The sequence below is a fragment of the Pinus tabuliformis genome, chromosome 8 (genome assembly GCF_031772625.1).
Source record: "Pinus tabuliformis cultivar Carrire ecotype Pingquan chromosome 8, CPIR1, whole genome shotgun sequence".
NCBI classification, from domain to species: domain Eukaryota; kingdom Viridiplantae; phylum Streptophyta; class Pinopsida; order Pinales; family Pinaceae; genus Pinus; species Pinus tabuliformis.
Genome location: NC_142294.1, coordinates 1,203,219,662 through 1,203,228,946, shown reverse-complemented (window position 1 = coordinate 1,203,228,946; position 9,285 = coordinate 1,203,219,662). Strand labels below are relative to the sequence as shown.

The window sequence follows — 9,285 nt, the reverse complement described above, 5'->3', positions numbered from 1 at the left end:
TCAGCTACTAGAATTTTTTACTTTTGTGATGTTAGCATTATTTCATATAAAAGAGTATACAACAACTACATGTGCATACTGAAATATGAGGAAACATAATGATGATCAACAAACAATAGGACACAAACACATTGATAACGGAGCTCACCAAGTGTGGGTTACGTCTCTGAGCCCTGGTGTCAAGGGTGGGGAGGCTGCTTCATTAAATGTTGCAAAGGATGATGATGTATGTTATCACTCAAGAAAATTTCTGAATTGTTCACATCAGTTCGATTGTTTGCCAAAAGGTTGGTGTCAATTTTGGGTCTAGTCTTTTCATCTGGTTTTAGAGTCTAAACAGTTTGAATAGGAGTCTTGTTAAGAGTATTGTTGGTATGTATAAAGGGGTCAATTCTCTGTTTTAGTCTATCATTGGTCTCACATCTCACATGGATATCATATGTCCAAACTCATTTCAAAGCCGAAATTGTCTAGGTGATTTCATAGCGCATAATTCATATTTTGCACTGGCTGCGCTACGAAATTGGGGATTTGTTCGAATCCATGGCCATTCTTTCACAGCTGTCATATCCATCAAAATCCATCAACAGTTGTCAGCCTATACACTTTGTCTATCATATCCGACCGCTTATCCTCATCATTAGGTCGTTAGGTGTCTTGGTACTGGCACATGTTTGCAGTTGTATTTTACTCAGCGGTTTTGGTCGTTCAATCAGGGTTTTCTAATGCGTATCATGCGCAAAGACAATTTCTTAATCAGGATGTAGAACAAGGGTGTGTTTGCCATGTCTATTCCTCGGTGGGTTCTTGGTGCAGGTCCTATGGTTCATAAAGAAAATGGCACCGAGAATTGCCTGATGTTGACAAAGACTCTGGAATGGACTAAAGCAGACCAGCAGAAAAAGAACAGCCTGAGCTGGTTGTCTTGAACATGCAAATGGATGGGGAGCTAGATTGGAGTGAAATGGAGTTCTTGATTAAGTGGAAAGGACAGTCATATACGCACTGTCAATGGCAATCTCTGTCTGAGCTTCAACATCTGAATGGTTTCAAAAAGGTGTTAAACTATATGAGGAAGGTGGAGGAGGAACGAAACCATAGGCGGTTACCTGGGCAAGGGAATAGAGCTAATATTGGTGGTGGAAATGGTGATGCTGGTCAAGGTATTGTTGGTGCAGGGCAATTGATAAGGAGAAATGCTGAGAATGTAGCTGCTCGTTTGGAAATCCAGGCTGCACGTCTTGAAGCACATGTCGAACAAATTTTTGATGGTGTTGATGATGCAGATGGTGCAGAAGATGTGCCGTTTGATGAACTTGTTGGGATGCAAGGGCCTGTATTTCATTTGGTTGAAGATGCCATTACGGTTTTGGCCAGCAATGCAATTTTTCTCGGTGTCGTGATTTTCCTTCCTTTCACCTTAGGGCGGATAGTCCTTTTCATACTCTCTCGACTTGTGGTAACAAATACTAGTACAATACTTACAGCAGGCATTTCTCCCTTGGACTCAGCATTGGCTTTAGCTAATATGACGGTGCAGAATACATTGAACTCTGTTGCAAATTTATCAACAGAAACTCGAACAGACTTCGTATTCAGTCAGGCCGAAGAGGCACGTGCAGAGCATCTAATACCAAATGTGACCCATTCAGATGCGGCTTCAAATATTCTTACAAATGAAAGTCCTATAGATCTGTTAACAGTAGCAGGGGTTGCTGCCTTGCAGCTTTCTGATATGGCTACTCTTGCTATAGGTTACATGGTTATATTTGGTCTGGTTTTTTGTTATTTTGGACTTATAGCTTTGATCCGCTATAATAGGGGAGAACCTTTGGCTGAGGGTCGGATCTATGGAGTTGCCTCTATAGCAGAGGCTATTCCTTCTCTTGCCAGACAATTTTTGTCTTGTGTAAACTATTTCATGACAATGGTGAAGGTTGCTTTCCTTTTAGTGATTGAGCTGGGGGTTTTCCCTTTATTGTGTGGATGGTGGCTGGATGTTTGTACTATCAGTATGCTTGGAACAACAATTGCTCAGCGGGTGGCTTTCTTCTGGTCTTCACCACTAACAAGCTCTTTGTTACATTGGCTTGTGGTTATTGGTGTCATTGCATCTCTTCCTCAGGAGCAATATCTGTTTCTTGAAAAGTTGCAAGCAAATCTTGTCAAAGTGATCAAGGGAGTAGGGTGCTTAAGCCATGAACAGTGGCGATCATTTAGCTATGAAAGGAAGACTGTGCTTTTGAAATTACACAGCAGTTTCGTAGCGCGCTACGAAACTGCTGTAGCTGCATGTTACAATTCAGTTGATCAATTATGATTGACAAAGCGGCAAATCTTTTTGAAAGATTTTGTCATCACACAGGTACATGAAAACGGTGGACAACTCATCAAGGACGTGGCAGTCTGCTCTATTTTGGGTGATTAAAGGATAAAGGACATGCTTCTTTGGATTCGAACATTTTGAGGTAAACCAAAGACCAGTAAAATAGGGATAATTTCCTATGTTTCAGGAAAATGGAAAACGTGTGACATTGAAGACCGACATGGAGCCTTGAAGATCTACCACAGCCAAACTAAAAGAGACCACTTGTCAGGGAATAAATCCTGATTGTAATAAATGCTACATTCAGCATGATGTAGAATTAGAATCCTAATTGTTTTAGGATTCTAGAGCTGTCAATTAGTAGTCAGTTGTATTTATTAGTTAGTTAAAGGGTTAATAGGTGTCATCAGAAGTAGTTTTCGAGTTCCCTTAATGTTTAAGGAGGAATCTCGATCAGTTAGAATAAGAGCTCTATATATAGCTGAAACAGCAATGTAATCAGGGTTGGGAAATTTTATGGAAAAGCTTGTATTTGGCCTATTGGTATGGATGTATAATCACTCAGAATTCACTGAATGTGCTCTGATGTGAGACTCATTTTCAGTAATACATGCTTGACTTTACTTCTCAGGATTCATGAAGGATTTTTTATGTTCAGAATATGTGATGTTGTCCTTTTCTTAATTCTCACAGTGGTATGGATGTATAATCACTCTGAAATCACTGAATGTGCTCTGACTTCCTGTATACATTTATAAACTGTGTGGTCCCATATGAGTTTATGTTCTGAATGTTTAAATGCTGAATGCCCTGACTTCCATGTAAGGTTGAGTTCATTGTTATATTGAGGTGTTGTTGACTCCATAAGCCCAATGGATAGTTGTTTAATGTATTCCCACCATTCATATTTTCCACAGTTGTTCTATAAGAGTTAGCCATCTTATCTTTAACCAAAATCATTAACCCATCAAGAGAGAGCCCTCTCAGGTTGAGGAGGCTAAGCCTCAGCCTAAAGTCGGTTTGAAATAGTTACTTGAAGTCTTCCTGGTCTGCAGCCTTCCAGGGCCTGATTTTGAGATAACACACATGGTATGTTCTTTGTCATTACAAAGATAATTCCCTCAACGAGACGTTCTTAGGAACTCTCACTCATATGGGCAAACTCCCTCAACAAGTGTGGCATGTCTCTCCATGAGACATTCTCCCTATAAGAACTCTCACTCAAATGGGCATTACTTCAGCATGGCAAGATAATAAAATATCACATGATATGGCGTACAAGTATCCCTCAACATATTGGTAATTAAGGATCTCAAAACCAAAAACATCATCTTAGAAATTTAGAAGAAAAGCATGACATAACTGCGTCATATACCTCCACTTTGAAGGATGGCCTAAAAAATGAAAAGCCCAACTACTGAAATGGACATCACCGCTAAATTTGTGGTGCAAAATTGTTTCAAACGACTATAAACTTTTCCCCTTTCTGACACTGTTAAATTTTGGACCCTTAGGAATCTTGAAGATTACCCCAAAGATTCCTTCCTAAAGATGGCTGAAAAATACACTGCTTAGATGAAGATTCTGAGAACACCATTGCACTCCTCGAAAAATTCTGTGAAAAATGACTATAAAGTCGACATCATTCTATATCAGCCAAAATCTACCTCTAAGGGAATCTTTTAGATTCCACAAAATTCTCTAAAGATTCCTTACTGCTAGAAACCTACATTTTTGTTGCTCAAATGGGGAAACAAATTGTACGGTTGGACTCCTAGTGAGAAAATGTGAAAAAATGACTATAAGCTTGTTGGATTTTGACACTAGAACCTCTGGCCCTTTAAGAGAATCTTCTTGGCAACTTGGCATATTCTCTGCTCATAGTTCCACTTCTCCTCCTAGGCAAGGTTTCGCCACTCCTCCAATCTACCTCCCTTAGTCGACTGAATCAAGTTCATTTATATAAATTTCATTGGTGGAGTATTCAATGTGAGGCTTGTTATCATTCTAGGAAACTCTCCCAGGTTATAGCTCAGAGATGCCTGGTAACATTTAAATCTTCAATATCGTTCTCTAAACTATTGGAATGGATTTGGGTTTGGATCAAGTCAAATGACTTTTTCAACTCTGTTTTCACTCAAGACATGCATGAACACCATCATCTTGACAAGGCTCTAGACCACTAATGTTCAATAGTTTATAGATTCAGTGAATAGGGGGAGAATCCTGACTGTACCAACAGATGCATACATAAACACATATGAATGGCTAGCTATAGAATGTAAATGAAGCTTGTAGATCTAATTTATCAACGCAGAGATAAGATGATAGTTATCTAACATTAGACATAGAAGAAAACATGAATAACCTATTCAAGTGCAAGCTTAGAATAGAGGAGAAGATGGCAATTGAACATGTAACAACAAAAGAAGCTTGTATTACTGGAATGAAGATGAGACGCTAGAAGGAATAGAGTATCCACAATCTCCAAAAGTTGAACCCCTATTCCTTCCAACTTTTAGCCATTTATAGGCTTTTTACAATACTCTCGAACTCTCTGAGGCTCAAGATTTCTTAATCTATCCCCTCTGTCTTCTAACTACTTGATGCCATAACTAGACAAACATGAGCTTAGAGGGCTTTGCTTCTAACAAAAATGGTAATTAGATTCTGGTAATTTTGCCGCGTTGTCAGGTGGCTTGCTCGTGCCAGTGATCCTAAATGATCATTTATGTTGGTTTGGTTTCATTGTGTTGTTGTTTTTTCCCCTTTCGGCCATATATTCCGTTATTTTAGTTCAATTGTTTGACTGTCAAAACACTGACAGAGCCTACAAATTTCCTCCCCGGGTGACTGATGGGAAGTGGAGTACAGGGGCACATGGACCATTGGACGGCGTGGATCAACGATCGGGATGTTGGTTGGGTAGCGGAGGATGAACTATGTTGATCGTGAACAAGGACTGTTGGATCGGGAGGAATGGACGGGGGAGATAGATCACTGAATGCTTGAGTTGTGGCAGGGGTAGAATAAGTCCAAGCTGTCAAATCTTGGATGGGTATATCAAACGGTTATCAAGTGGAGGAGGCGCTCGGAAGATAATGCCCGAGAGCAGTTTTAACTAAGCGTAAATGTTTTCTATTAGGCGGTCATCGAGCAGTAAGCGGCAAAGGTCGGAGCCCGCTCGATTCCATTCATCTTGCGCCATGTAGTAGCGAAGGAGAGAGAGGAAACCACTTTTATCAGGTGGGTATCCCTCTCGCTTGTTGCCCAAGTGATATGCACGATAGCAGTTAGATCCAGCAGGAATGATCTAATGATGATGATTGATCGAGCATATCACGTTGGTCGGGTGAAGTGCAGACTGTCATATCAGTGGGAAGATCAACGGCGGGGGGACACGGAGGTACGGGATGTCCTCGAAAAATGTGCAGAGGGTGCATATGGATGGAAAGATAAGGTTTTTAACAGCTTTTGTGCATTAGTGCATGGATGCAAAAATGGATTAATTCACATAGTGCCAAGGTGAAAGTGAGTTGTATTGTGGTTTGAGGGTTGGGTTAGGACATGAGTGAATGTTGATGGGAGTGGATAAGTGAGAAAAGTGAGGTGATGGACCATATGGGAACTTCTCCATGACAGTGAAACAAACCATTTCCTTCCTTTAGCCTTCAAAATAACAGCGCTGCACCTCAGGGCTAACACTGGCTCCTTCTAGGGATGAAAGCCTCCCTGCGAGGTTTCAAGAATTGTAGATTACTACCTTTCTAGTAACAACCAAAACAAACTTATCTCCTAGTGTTCCATTGGGCATGGAGTTTATTTGCATAAAAAAATAAGAACTAAAAAGACCTATTACAATACTAAGGCCTTAAAGCCTCATATGAAGTAAAGTTTCAAAACTGCCCATTGACTCGGCCATGAAAAGCATCTTCCCCCTCCAAATTGTGTAGAATAAAAGCATTGTTCATCTAAACTTGAACAATGACAAACTGTCTTGTCCATAAGGCATCAAATTTACCATGGTTGCCCTTCTTTTCCTTCAATGCATCCCATTTGAGAACCTAGTCACCAACTTGAAAACTGTCCATTTTTTCCTTTTTATCAAAGGCTTCTTTGATCTTCTTCTGATGAATTCTTGACTTCTCAAACAATTGTTCTCTGATTTGTTGTAATTCAACCAAGTTACTCATTCTCGTTGCCATGTCATTCTCTTCATCTTGTTCTTCTTGCAAGAACTTGGCCATAGGGAGAATCAGCTGGATAGGAAAAACAACATCAGTGCCATACACCAGCTTAAATGGAGAACTTCATATGGACTTCTTCCCAGTAACTCTGTCAGCCCACAGTGTAAACTTCAACTTGGAATCCCAGCTCTTTTTGTTGTCCTCCAATAGTTTTTTTATTATCCTTACAAGACTCTTGTTAGATGATTCCGCTAGGCCATTTCCTTGAGGATAATATGAGCTAGAATGCACCAATTGAATGCCCATGGATTCACACGTCCACCAATTATTTTGCCCTGAAAGCTGTTGCATTATCAGTGACTAGTTTGGTTGGGCAACCAAATCTAGTGAAAATATTCTCATTCAAGAACTTTATGACAACCTGATGATTATCATTTTTAGTGGGTATGGTCTCAATCCATTTTGTGAAATAATCAGTGGCTACCAAGATCCATTTGTGTTGGCCACTGGAATGTGGATTGATCTCACCTATAAAGTCCAAGCCCCACTGCTAGAAGGGACCATTGGTGTGTACTAGCTTCAAGGGCAAAGATTTTAGCTGTTGTCTTCCTACAAGCCTCTGACATTTGTCACAAGACCTCACAAAAGAAAACACATCAGCGAATAGAGTAGGCCAATAATACCCAACTCTCACGATATCGTGGGCTGTGGTTTTCCAATAATGATGCCCTCCACAGATGCTAGAATGGAACTGGTGGATGACATTCGTAGATTGTCCTTTGTCTAGACATCTCAAGAGGATCCCTGATGGGTATCTCCAATAAAGGAGGTTTTTATTAATGCAGAATTTGGCTGATCTGAGCTTAATGTCCCGAGCTTGACTTGAGCTAAGTCCTGGAGGGACTTCTATCTTCTACAAAAAATGAACTATACTGGAATACCATGCACAAGTGGCTAGATTTTAGCCAAAGATTGATTCTTCTCTTACACTTCTGCTGCTTCCTCTATCTTCTCACCACCTGAATTTGAACCGATGCAACTGATGTCTAACAAAATGCAATTCTCTTCAGCCATAAGCTTAGCCAAGCCCTAGACTTTGAAAAGCTTGGTGTGCTTCACCTCTATGTTGAACTCTATGAATTTTGCAATCCATTTAGCTCTCTTTCCATCAGTATCTAGCTAAGTTCGGACATCTTTTATTAAGGCTGAAGGTACATATGCAACCACTATGGAATGCAGAATATAAATTTTGAATGCCTTTAAAGATTTTATGAGAGCATAAGCTTGTTTTTCAATAAGGTCATACCTTAGTTTAGCATCCCTCAGAGTTTTGCTGAAAAAGGCCACAGGCTGCTCTACACCTTCATCATTTTTCCGCAACAAAACTATTGCAAGTCTATCATAAGAGGCAAAAGAGAAGATATAAAACTCCCTAGTGTAATCTGGGTTGATTAGAATGGGAGCTTCCATGATAGTTTGTTTGATGGCTTCAAAAGAGCTTCTTGAACCATCTATCCATTTTATTTATGATCCATTCTTCAGCATGGAAGTGATGTGCTCCACTAGCTCTGCAGAGTTTAGAATAAACCTCCTGACAAAATTAATCTTACCCAAGAAAGATTGAATGTCCCTTTTTTACCTTGGGATGGACAATGTCTGAATTTCTTGAACTCTTCCTGGATCGATCTTCACACCTTCAGAAGAAACAATATGTCCCAAAATTTTTCCTTCTTCTAGAGAAAACTGTGACTTCTTTGGGTTCATAGAAATTTCAAATTGTCTGGACTTTAGAAACACCTTCTTTAAATGTTGCAAATGGTCCTTGTGACTGCTGAAAAAGAATGTTATGTCATTAAGGTAAATAAGGAAAAATTTGTCCTTCTCTTCCACAAAGGCTATGTCCATGGCCCTCTGAAAAGTAGCACCAACATTCATTAGTCCAAAAGGTATCTTGGCCCCAAGGAGTAGTGAAGGCGGTCTTTTCCTGATCTTCTGGATGTACAACAATCTGATTATAACCTAAAAATCCATCTAAGAAAGACATGACTCTAGCCCCTGAAACTTTTTGCAACAAGTGTTCCATCTTAGGCAGGGGGTAATTGTCTTTTTTATAGCATTTGTTCAGATTCCTGAAGTCAACACAAAGCTTGATTTCTCCATTCTTCTTTCTTACTACCACAAGGTTAGCTATCCACTTTGAATACCTCAGTGGAACTATGATCTTGGCATCCAACAGCTTCTTGATTTCCTTTTCAAACAAAGGCAATAAGAGAGGGATAATAGGTCTTAATTTCTGCTTAAAAGGGATGGTGTTCTTTTCCAGTTGAATCGTATACTGAATGACGTTTGTGTCATAGGTCTTAAGATCACTGTACTCCCAAGCAAAAATATCAACAAATTGTTTCATCAGGGTGCAGTACTCGGAACTTTGGGCAGCAGACAAGTGAGTGGATAGATTTATGTTCTTTGGATGGGTTGGACTCCCTACATTATGTCTATGAACTACAGACTCATTTTCTTTTTTGGTAGGTGTTATGAAACCAGCTCAAGAAAAGATAGAAAAGATAGATCAACGCCTTAGAATTTAGCCTCTTCGAGGGGGCAACCTCCTTTACATTACATAAATGAACAATTCTTGGATGATACAAATGACAAAACCTCCTTTCTATATATAGGAGTCTAAGGAGTCACAATATAATCCAGCCGACCTAACAATAATAATATAAAGCCACAAAAATAACAATAGAGGGATTCTATGGGGCACAGAAATAA

The 9,285-nt window shown here is 39.8% G+C and overlaps 1 pseudogene; it reads left to right on the top strand.

The window, feature by feature from the left end:
- The first annotated feature begins 964 nt into the window (after nucleotides 1-964).
- Nucleotides 965-5,265, top strand: LOC149239686 (putative E3 ubiquitin ligase SUD1 pseudogene; annotated as a pseudogene).
- The last annotated feature ends 4,020 nt before the right edge of the window (nucleotides 5,266-9,285 follow it).